Source organism: Notamacropus eugenii, chromosome 6, assembly GCF_028372415.1.
Source record: "Notamacropus eugenii isolate mMacEug1 chromosome 6, mMacEug1.pri_v2, whole genome shotgun sequence".
Taxonomy (NCBI): Eukaryota; Metazoa; Chordata; class Mammalia; order Diprotodontia; family Macropodidae; genus Notamacropus; species Notamacropus eugenii.
Window position 1 is genome coordinate 160,961,606 of NC_092877.1, and position 15,286 is coordinate 160,976,891.

Consider the following 15,286-nt stretch of genomic DNA (forward strand, 5'->3'; position numbering starts at 1 on the left):
GACAAGTATTTTGAATGGGGTTATAGAGGAGCAAGGCTCGGGATTAGATTTACTGAACTGACACTGAGGCTGACTACTTAGAGTCAAGATGAGAAACTGTTCAGTCATAGCATCAGCAGATGTTTTCCTACTTTCTCCCATACTTCAAAATAAAGAGGGATGTGGAAGGTAAAGAGCAGGAAAAACATTTTTTCAACTCCTTCAAGAGTGGTTTTTAAAAGGGAAGGATGATTCCCAATTAAAATTTGATTTACAAAAAAAGGAGTAGAAAATCAAAAGGATAAAATTGTTCATCTGAGTGGAAAGGAAAATGATACTATGATAATGATATTTGCAAGAAGTCTTATTTTGTTCAACTCATATTTTGTGTCTTTCTTCTCTGCCAGGGAGAATACTCTTTTAATTTGAAAGAAGAGGAAAAATAGCTAATAGAACATTGAAACTCAAAATAAATAGAGATAGCATAAAAGTCACCATTCCCATAAAAACTTCTATCAAGAGTATTGGAAAGATTGGATAAAAACAATGTGGTTTTTGATACCTTTTCAGTTTTCTTAGGAAGATTTCGGAGGATGGGAATTCTCCACACTGGGAGATAATTGTTCTTATTTCCAGAAAAAAAAGGAAGAACATATTATTTCCAGAATATAGACTAGTAAACTTTTTCTCTATAAGAGATGAAGAGAATGGTGGTAGCTCACCTTTTCCTGAGAAATTTGGAACCAATAGAAATTTTTTTCCCTTCTCATTCCTTTCATGAAGGAATGGAGAGGGAGGCAGAAGGTCATAAATAGATAGAAATTCTGTCAGAAAAAAGAACAAAATTCACATTGCCTAAATATTTGGGTTCAAAAACTTATGACAAATAGGTAGAAGTGGGAATGGTTGGGAGAATAGTGAGAACTGTGGGAAAAAAAATAAGGAACATAAGCAACAGAGAAGAACTTCTGGTTATAAGCACACTTTCAGAAGTGAGGCCTTATTTTTATTAACAAATAATATGGAACCATCATAAGACCAATCAATTAGTCAACTAATTAACATTAATGTATACTATGTGCCAGGAACTGTGCTAAGTGCTATAAATACAAAAATTGGCAAAAGACAGACCATACACTGGAAGAGATTATAATCCAACTGCAGAAACTACATGCAAACAAACATAGACAAAAAATCTACATATAGTATAAACAGAAAATATTTAATAGTGGAAGACACTTCAGTTAAGGAGACTAGAAGTAAACATTTCAGTACCAAAGGAATAATACAACCATGGATGTAAATAGGAGTTGTTGTCATCAGTTGGAGCCTCACATGACTTTAAAAGAAAGGAAAGTATCTAATATAGCAGGATAACATTGTACTGACCACTGTAATTTTCCACAACAGTATGCCAGGTTTTTAATTGAAGTGGTAGCCTGGTACAGTGGTGTAAAGCATGGGATTTGTCGTGAAAAGAACTGAGTTCAAATCTTAACTCCTTTTATCTATGTGACCTTGATGAAATCACATAAACTCTCTGGGCCTCAATTTGCTCCTCAGTTGTACTGAACCATTTTCATCATGAAAGTTTTGATCCTATGAATATGATTCCCTAATAGTATCATGAATTTTGAGGGAGGTAATAATTCAGTATGATAGGAAGAGGAGGAAATGGTAATCTTTAGGTCAGATGGATCATAACTGATCCCAGATGAAGTCACAAAGTTGTCTACCATATTAGGCTCTTCTCTCTCCTATACATATTTTTGCAATGAATGTGCCTTATGTTCCCATTCTATCAGAAGCTTTAGTTTGTTTTCAAAGAAGAGAAACTGAGTTTATATTGAGATGAAAGCTAGACATAAGTATGTTCTGACATTTTGCAAAGAAATTTTGGGGGGATAATCCAAAGGTATTAACAAAGATAAACTGCCAGATCCTTGAGAGTTCAAAAATACTTGATACATGATCTCTAATCTATCTATCTATCTATCTATCTATCTATCTATCTATCTATCTATCTATCTATCTATCTGTCTGTCTGTCTGTCTGTCTGTCTGTCTGTCTGTCTGTCTGTCTGTCTATCTATCTATCTATCTATCTATCTATCTATCTATCTATCTATCTATCTGCCTGTCTATTGATTTATCTTGATTTGGGGAGAGAGAGAAAATGAGCACTAATGGTAACAAGTAACTTTGATATATCTAAGAATAACATCTTTGTTAGATGCTCTGAAAATCTGCCATTGATTAAAGTTTTCCAGGTGATCAATAAAGAATGCTTTCAAAATCAATCTTTAATTCAGTTCTGTTACACTTAGCAAGAACAATCAAGAGATGAGACACTTTCTTTACTGGCAGCACCATTCTCATTATCATTCTAACCCCCAGAAAAGATTCTACATAATATTTTGATAGATGCTCCAGAAGCAACTAACAAAGAGTATATATATATATAGCCTAGAGGCCTGTGGGCTACCCGAGTCTTCTTACCTCACCTCCCGAGTTCTTCGGTTGGCCAAACCGGATGCTCCTATGAGAGAAAGGACGTTCCAGAGTCGAACAAGGGTTGAGCTTTATTTCAGGGTCTAGTTACAAGTGCAGGGGTATTCTTCCTTAGGAGGGAGCGAAGAATCTCCCAAGGAGGCAAAGATCTTACAGTAAGAGATTGGAAGTAGAAGTACAAGCGGGGAGAGAGGGGGAGGGGAGAGAAGGAGAAGAGGAAAAGCGGAGCCTTGTGTCCTCTTTGGCTCCTCACGTGCTAAGAGAGCTTTCAGGCTTCCCTGATCCTACTTAACTCTCCAGTCGCATAGTTTGCATCTGAATACCGTGCTGTTAGATAACAATAGTGTGCCCAGATCCGGGACAATCTCGAGGGCAGGGAGATCTCTCTCCCATCACGTTTCTCATGGGAAGAGGGGGAAATACACGAGATAGCTCGGTTCACCTCGATTCCCAGCCGTTTCCTGGGGGGGTCTCGTGAGAACTCTAAGATTTAGAAGTTCCCACCTTTACCCGCCCGAGACTGTCCACACGGAATTGAGCTTCCAACCCCAACATATATATATATATATATATATATATATATATATATATATATATATATATATATATATATATATATATATATATATATATATATATATATATATATATATATATATATATATATATATATATATATATATATATATATATATGTGTGTGTGTGTGTGTGTGTGTGTGTGTGTGTGTGCGTGAGTGTGTGTGTATATATATATACATATATATGTATATACATATTTAGCTAGAATCTAAGGAAAGTAGTAAACTTTATCAGGCATTTACAAAGAAAATATGTTTGGATATTTTATTCTTTCTTAAGAAAAATGTATTTGGATTAATAGTTATGTACTATCTTTTTTGTTCACTAAAAATATTGGCTTTCTAGTGATACTTAGATAAACATTTGAAAGGGTATCATCTTCAAGAATGAACCATTTTCTGAAAGGAGAAAATAGATGTGTATCAATACTGCCAATGATGACATTCTTAAGAAGGTCATAATTATAGTGATGGAAATACTTTGGTTTCATTGGTTCATTTAAGAAGGAGATCATCTTTTGAGTTAGAATTCCTGAAGTAAAATCTTTTCATTATGCTATTTCTTAAAAAAAAAAAAAAATTTGCCAAAAATAGCTTTTATAATTAAGTCATATGATGTGAGTTAACTTTTAAGATCATCCAGTCAGATTACTTCATTTTGTAGATGAGTAAATTGAGACTAAAAAAAGGTAATGACTTACCCAAGATCTCAGGGGAATAAAAAAAAATAGAAGGAGGATTAGAACTCAGTGTCCTTTGATTCCAAATCTAGAACTCTTCAACTTAATGGCAGAGAAATAATGAATGCATTTTAATATTTTCCTCCAGCTCTGTATGAATGCATAAATGAGAGGCCAATGTGGGATCTTAAACAATCAGCTGCGCTAGTAACTCACACTAACCCAGCATCGTTCATCATAAAATATAGTTGAAAACTAAGCCACACATTTGTGAGAAAAAATATGATTTTTACCTATAGGAGCTGTGTAAATATATGTAAAGTATCATGCCAAAGATGGGCACTTAATATTCTTAACACTTCTTTCAAATACTTGGGTCCAATATTTAGAAACAAATAAGTTCTAAATCATTAAAGAAATCATAGAATGGTGGTTCTGTGAAAGTTCATCAAAAGCAAATCTCAGAAAACCTTCTTCTCCAAAAATGGAATTGTCATACTCCATAAAACGGCTAAATTTAGTTGTGACTTAAGACACAAGTAGGTTTAACCGTCTTCTTGAATGACTTTTCTGCAGGTGAGTATAACGTTTCTTTCATTTAAATCTACATCTACATCTTTCATTGACTTTGAAACAAGATAAGATATCTACGTCTTTGGATAGGAAAAAAAAATAATACAAGTAGTTTGGAATTAGAATTCTCTCTATCATTTCTACAGCTCAGAAAACTTTTTCTTGCTCTGTCAGGGAGACCTAGATAATAAAATCCGTCTTAATTTAAAGCTGCTTGCTTCAATACAGGTTGCTGTCATAGGAATTGTATTTCAAGTTTGGTCACTGGTATTTCTGGGATCCCAAAGGACTCTGTTTCTGGTTGTGTATTTATCTAAATTGGTATCATTCTTCATTCCATTCCGTAAGCACACTGCACGACAAAGAGATTAATGTTGCTTCTTTGTTTCTCAACACATTCTTTAGAAGTTCAAACATCTGACTGAATAGTCTTTAGACATTCAATAGAGGATGTATCATGTTTAGTCACATGTACATAGACACATTCATACACAGTCCTATCTCTATCTATCTATCTATCTATCTATCTATCTATCTATCTATCTATCTATCTATCTATCTATCTATCTATCTACCTACCTACCTACCTACCTACCTACCTACCTACCTACCTACCTATCTATCTATCTATCTATCTATTTATCTATCTATCTATCTATCTATCTATCTATCTATCTATCTATCTATCTATCTATCATCTATCTACCTTAGCCATTGCATGTGAGAATTCAATCCCCTATTGAAACAACTGGTTTCCCTTAGAAAATCAAAATTAGTTTAAATTAGATAACAGGAGAAACAAAAACCATGCAATTATCTGGATTGCTGAATCTCCAAGATAATGAAGCAACTAGACTATCTAGTATGGTTTTAGAAAGCTGTCTTTTCAATGTCATGATCTTTTATTGATTTTTTTCTTCCAGTGCAACGAGATATATTTTGCTTTTACAATAAGACTAATCACCCTATACCCATTCTAAAGAATGCACAACAGATTCTCCAGAGATTCAACCCCAATAACATACAACTCTCCTGAAGAAACAAGCATTTCAAAACCCTGGAAATTAAACTAGATTGAGAGTCAGGGGTCCTGGATTCAAATACTACAACTTATTCAAGTTATTTGTCTCTTTGTGTTTCACTTATTTATCTGTAAAATGAGGTAGGTGCTGGATTCTGACCCTAAATCATGAGAGTGGACCTATTATTCCTTTAAATTTGAAAACCTATGACTTCCCTCCAAATGTAGGAATAGTTTTGATCGCTTCCTCATTAGTTTCCTCTCTATACCTTCCATAAGATCAAGTCAGTCCAATCTATGGCTCAGATACATATATGTATGTATACACATGTGTACACACATATATATTATACATGCACACACAGAGACATATTCATATAGACATATGAAAATACATATTGTTATTTGTCCATGTTGGTTACATGGTGTTGACCTGCTTCTGTCTAGATTTGCATCACAGGGAAGCAAGAAGAAATGTGTTTTGGATCTCATAATTTTATCCAAGAAGGTAGGGAGAGAGTAAGAGATAATGTGTGTGTGACTCAGGCTAAAATCATTTCTATCTGATGCCTTAAATAGTTGGTCTCGAGAAAAAAAATTTTAGGTTCAAGCTGTGCTCTTGATTACTATCCCTTAATGGGGAAAAAGTGTACTGAGCTATATTGCCAAGGCTGGACTTCCTTCCCACTAGATGACAGTTTTACAAGGAATGCAAATCATTTAGCAAGTTGATAGAAAAACAGAAATCAGAAAAGAGTATACATACGAGAATATAGATCAGACAAAACTGAGTGAATGAGATCTTCCATTGGGAACAAAATAAATTAATCCAACCAAGAATGTGAGCCTCAGATGTCACCTAAGAAGTTCCCCAAATTCTCTAAAGTACCAAGTTAAGGATAGGGAAATGATAAGACCTGTCATATTCCTGAATGCTAGCTTATTCTCAGTCTTCTCTTTTTTCAGATATGTGAAGAGTATCTGAAATGGTGTGATCTTTCTCAGAGCTGGAAACCAGATCAGTATCACACTTCTCTCAGACTCATAAGTTCCACTCCACATGCAGGCATGGAGTAATTGATTAAGAAATGAATCTTCTCTGATGAGGATTGTAGTTCAGTCATTCAGTCATACTTGATTCTTTATGACACGGTGGACAATAGCAAGCCTTCTTTCCTCTAATACCTTACTTAGTCTGTACAGGGTCCTCTTCATTGCTTCCATGACACTATCTATCTCTCTCATACTCTGCTGTCCACTATTCCTTTTATCTTCAATCTTTCCCAGCATCAGAGTCTTTTTCAGTGAGTTCTGTCTTCTCCTTATGAGACCAATGCATTTAAGTTTCAGCTTTAATATTTGTCCTTCCAATAAACAGTCAGAGTTAATATCATTAAATATTGATTTATTTGATCTTCTTGCTGTCTAAGGATCTCTCTAAAGTTTCTCCAGCACCACAATTCAAAAGAATTGATTCTACAGCACTCAGCTTTCCTTATGATCCAACTCTCCCAGCCATACATTACTACAGGAAAAATTGTACTTTGACTGTACATGTCATCAAGGTAGTATAGTAGTGAAGGGACAAGAATGATGGATGACATGGGACAGCCCTTTCCCATGCCTTTGACAGGAGCTACCACCAAAGAAGGGAAAACCACCAGGCTTAAGGGAGGAAAGTATGTAGATAAAAAGGTGATATGGTGGGAGGGACCCCTGAGGAGACTGAAGTATAGGGGGAGATTTGGTGGAAGGGTATTACGGAGGAAAGAGAGAGTGTCTTTTTGTTTTTCTCTCCCTCCTTTCTTGTCTGCACCACCCTCAGAGGAACAGGTGGAGAGGAGAGAGAGAAAGAAAACAGTGTTAGTGAAGTGAAGATTATTTGGGTTATTATTGGTAAAGGCAAGTAGTGAAGAGTAAGAGAAGTGTCAGATCAGGATAGGAAAAAAATAAGATGTGCAGTTTTAAAAGGGCTTTAATCAAAGTCCAGTAGAAAGATACATAGAGAAAGAAATAAAAAAAAAGCTTAACTAAGCATGTAGGAATGAAAGAAATATGGAGAGAAAGAAAATTGTAATCTGTTTGCGTGGACAGTGTGAACAGAGAAGTTGAGAGCATAAAGTTTGAAAACTTTTGAAAGAAAAAGTTGATCTGGTTGTGTTTCTTGTCATTTCTGAATTGTGGTCAGGTCCTTCCATCACCCCACCCCACCACTCCTGTAGAATGACTGGCTTATTGTTTTACAGCTAGAGAAGGCCATTTCACTGATTAGGGAGAGGTAAGTTTGGGGGCTGTGTCAGTGAAAGTTTCAAGGCTTGCACTTTGGAATTGGACTGAGCTTAACCCTTTCCTGGCTCATTGAAAAGAAGAAAGATTTGTGCACCAGGACACAACCAAAGGATAATTGAATTCATTTTAGTCATATTTTAAATGAAACATGTTTCCCCTAATTTTATTTTAAGATAAATCAGATTTTTTATATTATTTGGTATTAGATCTAAAATGTTTTAAGTTGAAGACCTTAAGCAAATTACCTCAATTCACTTCACATGAGTGCAACGTGCCTAAAGTGATGCCTAGCAGAGGACAGATACTATAAATATTAACTGTTATTATTAGTTCCTTAATTAAATATGATAAGTACACAAAATCAGTGATGATGAGTGGCCTCCTTTTCTGTGTAAGACAATTTGGAAATGCATTCAACAGGATTGAAGTCACCTGATCAGCAATGCACTTGTTTTAAGTTTCAAATGTATAATATTATGCAAATTGGTAAACTTCTGTATCAGTTAGGTCAAGCAACTTTTTATAACTTGGCTGTTGTAAGAGTATGAACTGAAAGAAACAAAATTAAAGTGGAAAAATGTTTAAAACCAGTTATGTTATTTTATCACTCCTGTTAACCCTGTTTTGTAGTCTTTTGTAACTGTCATTTAGGGTACTGCATATTTCCATCTTTGCCTGCAGTTAAGAGGAGGACACAACTAAATCAATTCATCTATCACTTATGAAAGTTGTAAGATTGTTAATTAATCTATTTTGGGTTATTGTCATAATGTTACAACCTAAAATTGGTGACTGAAAAGGAGGGAATGAGACAAAAGCCTTATTTATAATGGTTCTGCTCATTCAATCTTTTCCACCTTGGGTGTAGGGAGAGAGTGTCAAATAGGACAGCGCATAGCAGACCTAAGAATAGATGGTGTGGATACCCTGACTCTTTTCACTTAAGAAGATGGCCAAGGTTACCTCCAATGTCAAACTACAAAGGGTAACTGGAGACCTTGTGTGCCAGTTACCATATGTTGTGCAGAATGCATGATGTTATATGGGAACCCCAAAAGACATCCTGGAAAATGGATAGCCACACAAGGATGTGGGTGAAATTCAGTCAGGGCAAGATAAGCTAAATTAAGATTGAAAATTGGGGACCTGTCATTCAGAGAGTATGTGGTTTACATCAGTCCAGAAGAAGAATACAGATAGGGTAGGCAGGCAGGGGCTTCAGGATCAGTTCTTTCTTTGGGTTCTCTACCAATTCCCCTTATTTTGTAAACTTGATAGGTTCCTGGAAACCATCTGTGTGGGAAGGTCAGTCCTGGGAAAAAACGTTGTTTAGATTATGAAGTTCTTAAACAATGAATTTGGCTTGCTGAATATTTGCATATATATGCATGTATATCTGCATGCATAATACAGAAATAACTTCTAATGATTGGTCTTTTTATCAGGACAAATTTAAACTTGAAAAGAAGGGGAAAAAAACTGAAAAATTTTAAGTGGAATCTCTTATATACTGTGAGTCCTGGTAAATTTTTGTTGTTTTATTGTTTCTTACAACTCCATGAGAGTAAAAATAACTGTATCTTCTCTAAACCTATGATTAGTGAAACTTGCCTTTAGAGGTGAAAGCTCTTGGGACTGTAACTCATCTGTTCTGAGATTTAAATCCAAATGTTGGTCTGGTGGATCTCTAAGTCAGTAATCCACTATTACTGCATGTTTATTTGCCAAACTATGACTCTTACCTGAAATGAAACAGAGCTAAATTTTTTTTTTTTTTTGTCTTGCCGTATGTGTGCCTTTAGGCTTAAGCCTGAATAACCAGTTTGATCCTGGTATAATCATGTCTTTGCTTTTTTTTTTCTTTTTGCAGCAAATTTCTATAATTAGAACAAATGGTAACCAAAAGATGCACAATCCAAGTATGTGAGATCTTGTTGTTTTTTTACCTGAACATGCAGTCATTCCATACACCAAATAAGTAGGGAAATTAGCACTCAGGTTTGTCATCTGCCTGCCTGCACAGTCATTCATAAGTTTAAACACCTGAGTTTTCTTATTTAGAAAAATATGGGAATAATTAAGTAAAGGTAAAATGTTTTGGAAATAAATGTATGAATATATTAATTGATGACATTAAAGTCAGGAACGTCTTCTGTTTTAAGGAAGAGAATGACAGTCATATTCGTGAAGAGTAAGGTTCATCTAATATCTATTCCATTTGAATATGGCTAACAGTTGAACATGTTCTACTCAGTTGTTATGCAATGTTTTGGAATTAATTATTTAAATATCCTTCCAAGTCTTTTATTATAATGGGAGTAAAGTCAGACTTTTATAAGTAAATTTATGTTTATAGCCATTGAACATAGGGGTACAAAGCTTCTACCTGCAAGAGTATTGTTACTTATGTTTTCATATACAGGATTGGATCTCTAATGGCATCTGATCCTCCAAAAGGAATTGGAATCAATGTGGCAAAGTCTGGCAAAGTAACAAGAGAAAGCAATCCTGTACATCAAATGTAAATGAGTCTATTGGGGCATGTAAAAACCTAAGTTTTCTGAACCGTCAAGCAAACTCTGCATTCCTACTTTGATATCCTAGTCTACTAGCTCTTTTGCAAAGATCAAAACTCTAAGGTTTGAGCTCATTTTCACAATATGAACTAGTTACTGGAGAAAGAAAATTTGAAAAACTATGTCAAAATGTATTGAGATCTTTTTTGTAAAAGTTTTTAGCAGAAGCATTTAAGGAATCTCTCCAAATTATATGGAACCAGAAAAAAAAAAAAAAACAATTCTACCGAAGAATTTCTCATGAGGATGACATTTTCTAGATTGCCCCAAGAAAAGATGTTTCCAGAGACCAGGTAATTATATGGGACATCTGGATTTCCAAGGTGAAATCTGCTAATGAAATAGACAAGGGGGGGAATGGGTTGATGATCATCACTGTACATGTCTTCAATTGACAAAAAGGCATAGATTGAGGAAACAAAATTGTTCTGATTGCATTTTGTAAGTGATTTTATTCTCTATCAACCCCAATATGTTATAAACTGCCCAAGACATTTGTATTTGTCTCTAAACCTAGTTCAGAAACTAGGCCAGCCTACACTGAATTAAATTTGGAAACTGAGCTCCCCAAATGGCATTGACTCTTCCTTCACCTCCCAGGGGTGGGATGGAAGAAAATTATAATAATTTTGGTAATTTTCTCATTGATCATATTATTTTCCTATATTTTCTTGTATTGTTTTTGCTGTTTGTGCCTACAAATGAGACTATCTTTCTGACTGTACCCCAAAAGGCCCTAAACACCTTAGACAGTATCAAAATTACCCTACTATTTGGGAGGAAGCCTCAGCATTCCCTAAGTTGGGGAATTTGGGACTTTATAAGGTTAAAAATAATTGGATTAATGTTAAAGAGGCACAAAAAGTCACTGAAGAACTTTTCAAAAAGCAAAATTAGCCAAATGGAAAAGAATTTACAAAAATTAACTAATATCTGTGACTGTGTATAGGTTGAACTCATCCAAAAAATAGAAGTGGATAACAAAAAACAGTAGAAACCAGAATCTGGCAATGTTTTGTTTACAAGAGACACAGCCTGAAACACAAAGACAGGGACAGAGGATAATTTAGAGGGAGAGAGATCATTTAGAATTAAAAAATAAAATAATTTTAAAAATGAATTTTAAATTCAGTTTTTTAAGAAAAATATAAAAATAAATTTGTTTTCTCTTTTTCTCAATGGGGCATGATATAGAAAGGAAAGAAAATAGATTTTTTAGAGAGATGAGAAGTGCTACAAATGAGGAATCTTTATGAACTTTCAAATGAGATTATTGTATTGTTATTTTTCACTGACTATTACTTTTTTAAAAAGGAATTTTCCATGAAGTCAATCAATTAATGAGCATTTATTAAGCCCTCATTATGTACCAGACACCACTTAAGCACTCAAAAGTGGGAGTAATTTGCAAATATATGTAATGTAAAAGTAGAATTTAAGAGAAAGAGAATACATACAGTAAAAAGAAGACGGAAAAGAATATAGGAAAAATGAAAGAAAAGAAAAGAGAAAGAACCAACACTCTATTTACTCTCAGCCCTGCTTCAAATGTCTTATGCTTCACACTCTTATACCTGGCATTAAATCATAAGTAAAATGTCAAAGAGACCCTAGACTCTGCCTTATTCTATCCCATTATTTTGTAGATTAGGAAAACGAGGTCCAGAAAGCACAACTGACTTATTTAAATTCACCCAAATAGTAAGTGATACATTCAGGATCTAAATACAAGGATTTTTACAGAACATAATTGTAAAAGAGGGACATTCATTTTCATTTCTCCTGACCTATATCTTGCCACTGCATCCAGATGACTCTGGAGGAGAAAGTGAGGCTGGTGATTTTGCATAGCCCTCTCTCATCTAATCCAATTCACTTGCAAGTCATGGCATCACCTTCCTGATTCATGGTCCTCTTCAACAATGAAGGACAAACAACAATTTCCTCAGGAGACTAAGGAAAGTTTATGTTATTAGTAGTTTGTTTTGCTAGTTTAATTAATGTGGAGGATTTATACTTCCAAAAATGTATTATTACTTGAGGATAACCTTGCTGTTTACATGAGTGATGTTTCTGAGCATCCTATTTGTTATCTTTTTAGTTATGAATATTTGGAAACTTTTCCAAATATTTATTTTAATGTTTTTATGGGTTGTTTTGACACTGACATTCCAAATGGAGAAAATGCATGGGGGAAAATATCATCAAGTTACAAGGTGAAAAGAACTGCTAACACTACTTTAGGTAATTTTATTCTGAACTTAATTTATATCAAATAAGATCGTATATACCTACCTGAGAGAAATATTTATGCATTTCAAATATTTTTCTCCAGACAAGGAAAATGTTGCCAAACCATCATTTGCTCTTTGTTCTTTTGAAAACTCTCAGCTCTTATTTCTGAGTTTTATTATGCTGGGGACAAACTGAAACTTATAGTCACAAGAAAGTATATTGATGGTAGTTAAAAATTTTGTATTTTGCTATCTTTTTTTTAGAATTTGGATTGGAAAGACATCTCAGTATAATCATTCAGTTCAGTATCATCAACCAAAATGTATGCAGAGCAATATATCTGTCCTGATATTCCCGACAAAGGCCATTAAAAAAGTAGAGGGAAGCATTTGAAAGGTATTGTTTTAAAAATGACTTTTCTGTTCTTGCAGCATGGAATCATCTACACCTAGCTGTTCTGTGTCCTCAGTGTCTAAACCACAGGAAACTTTCACTATAACATGATTCATGCACAAAATTTCCCCCAGGGAGTCACAAAACAGAGAACAAATGAACAAATGAATGAAGAAATGAATGAAGAAATACACAAACAAACATATACAGAACTCCATTCCCTGAAGCAAAATTTCAGAGCCATGATCTATTCTGTCTATAGGTTTCACCTGAATTATAGTCTTAATTTTATAAAGAAAAGATAATTCAACTACAATAGAAAGAATTGACGAGATATCAATGTATACATCTTTTTTATCCTATATTTTATCTGTAATTTTAGATGCTCCAATCTAGTATGGACAGTAGTGTAAGCTACATAATCATATATCATAATGTTGCAGCCATTTCCTTATAGGTGAGTGCCATTGTAGTCTCTTCTCTGTTTTTTTTTTCTTTTTTCACTACAAAGAAAAAAAATATATTACTAATGAATTTTTGTGTACATTAGATTTTTTCCCTCTTAATTTGATCTGTATTATATGCCCAGTGTTGCCATCTCTAGGTACCAAAAGCAATGAACAGTTTAATGAATTTTGGGGGCAAAAATTGCACATACAGCATTTAAATAAGCTTTATTTCCCATAATGCCACAAATAGTTACAGTTTTCCTCATTTGCCATGTGAACCAATCTGATGGATACCAGGTAGAACTTTAAATGTTCTTAAATTTGAATTTTTCAGCATTTTACATGGTTATTGATATCTTTCTTAGAAAATTTATTGTTCATGTCATTTGACCACTTATTTATTGGGGAATAACTTTTTTTAATGTTTCCCACCAACACACACACACACACACACACACACACACACACACACACACACACACACACATATATATATATATATACACACACGCACTCTCCTCCTCCCCCAGTTTTCTCCCCCCCCCCCCCCCCATCACTTTTGGAACAAAGAGAAAAACCTTATTTATAGCAAGCAAGCATACTCAAGAAAAAAAAAATCCTCACTAACCATGTTCAAAGTAGTATATGTCTCGATTTACCCCTTAAATCCACTATTCCCCTATCTTGATAGGGGACATATACCTCATTAAAATTCTCTTGAAAATCTTGATAATTGTGTTGTTAATAGTTCTTATTGTGTTGAAAAGTCTTTTGAAGTTATTTGTCTTTACAATGTGGTGGTAAATATATTAATTGTTCCCCTGGTTTTATTTATTTCGCTATACAAGTTTATATGCCTTCTGGTTGTTTTGGCTGTTGTTCTTTGACTTTGAAGAGGACCAAAATGACATCACCATGATAAAATGAAATTTCAGTGTGTCCGACTGAGTCTGATCAGACCAATACGAGCTTGGAACGCTCTACCGCCGGTTGGGCATAGATAGTCTACTTGAATATTTGAGGTGGATATCCAAAATTTGTGTATTCTGCCTTTACTTTGTGCAGTCTCAGTTCTGCTGTGCTCAAAGAGCTCAGCACCCTTTCTGACATGGGCATGTCATTTTAAGTCATCCTGTGCCAGTGTCTCCCATGTTGCACACTCAAATCCAAAGTACTTGAGAGAGATCTTGAGAGTGTCCTTGTATCACTTCTTCTGACCACCATTTGATTGCCTGTCCCATGTGAGTTCTACATAAAATATTCTTTTTGGCAAGTATACATTTTGCATTTGAACAACATGCTCAGCCCATTAGAGTTACACTCTCTGAAGCATAGTTTGAATACGTGGCAAGTTAGCTTGAGCAAGGCCCTTAGGGTCTGATACCTTATCTTGCCAGGTGATCGTCAGAATCTTCCTAAAACAGTTCAAATGAAAGTGATTCAACTTCTTGGCATAGCACTGCTGCTTCCAGTGAGAAACAACCCTATGGTCTGGGCTGCCTGTGTGCAGGATTGTGACTAGAGCTCCCAGTGATGATGAACTTGCTGCTTCATCACTTACCTGTCACCACAGGGCTTTGAGACATAATCGTGAAATGGTATGGGTGATGTCTTTTGATTCATGCTAAATTGGATTTAAGTGAGGCAGAGTTGCACAAAGTCGTCAACCTCACTCTCTCCTCCAGAGTCATCATAGTCCAGTGGCAGGACAGAGTCAAAACAGTTGGCAATTGCTCAGGATGCAGTGGATGACCTTGATATATTCAGTGTCTAACAGAGATCTAAGTGCTCCACATCTCCTGCTTCATGTGCCTTCGTAGTCATTGGAACAAATTGTTCTCATTTGCCTATTCCACCAGATGAAGTCTTTACATGCTTGAGGTAGACACTCCCTCCCACCCACCAGCTCACCAATGGGTTTGATAACCCTTGGTTATCCTCAACCTGATTTGGCCCATGTGCTGGAACAGTTTACTGGGGTACAGCTGCTTCACATGTTGCA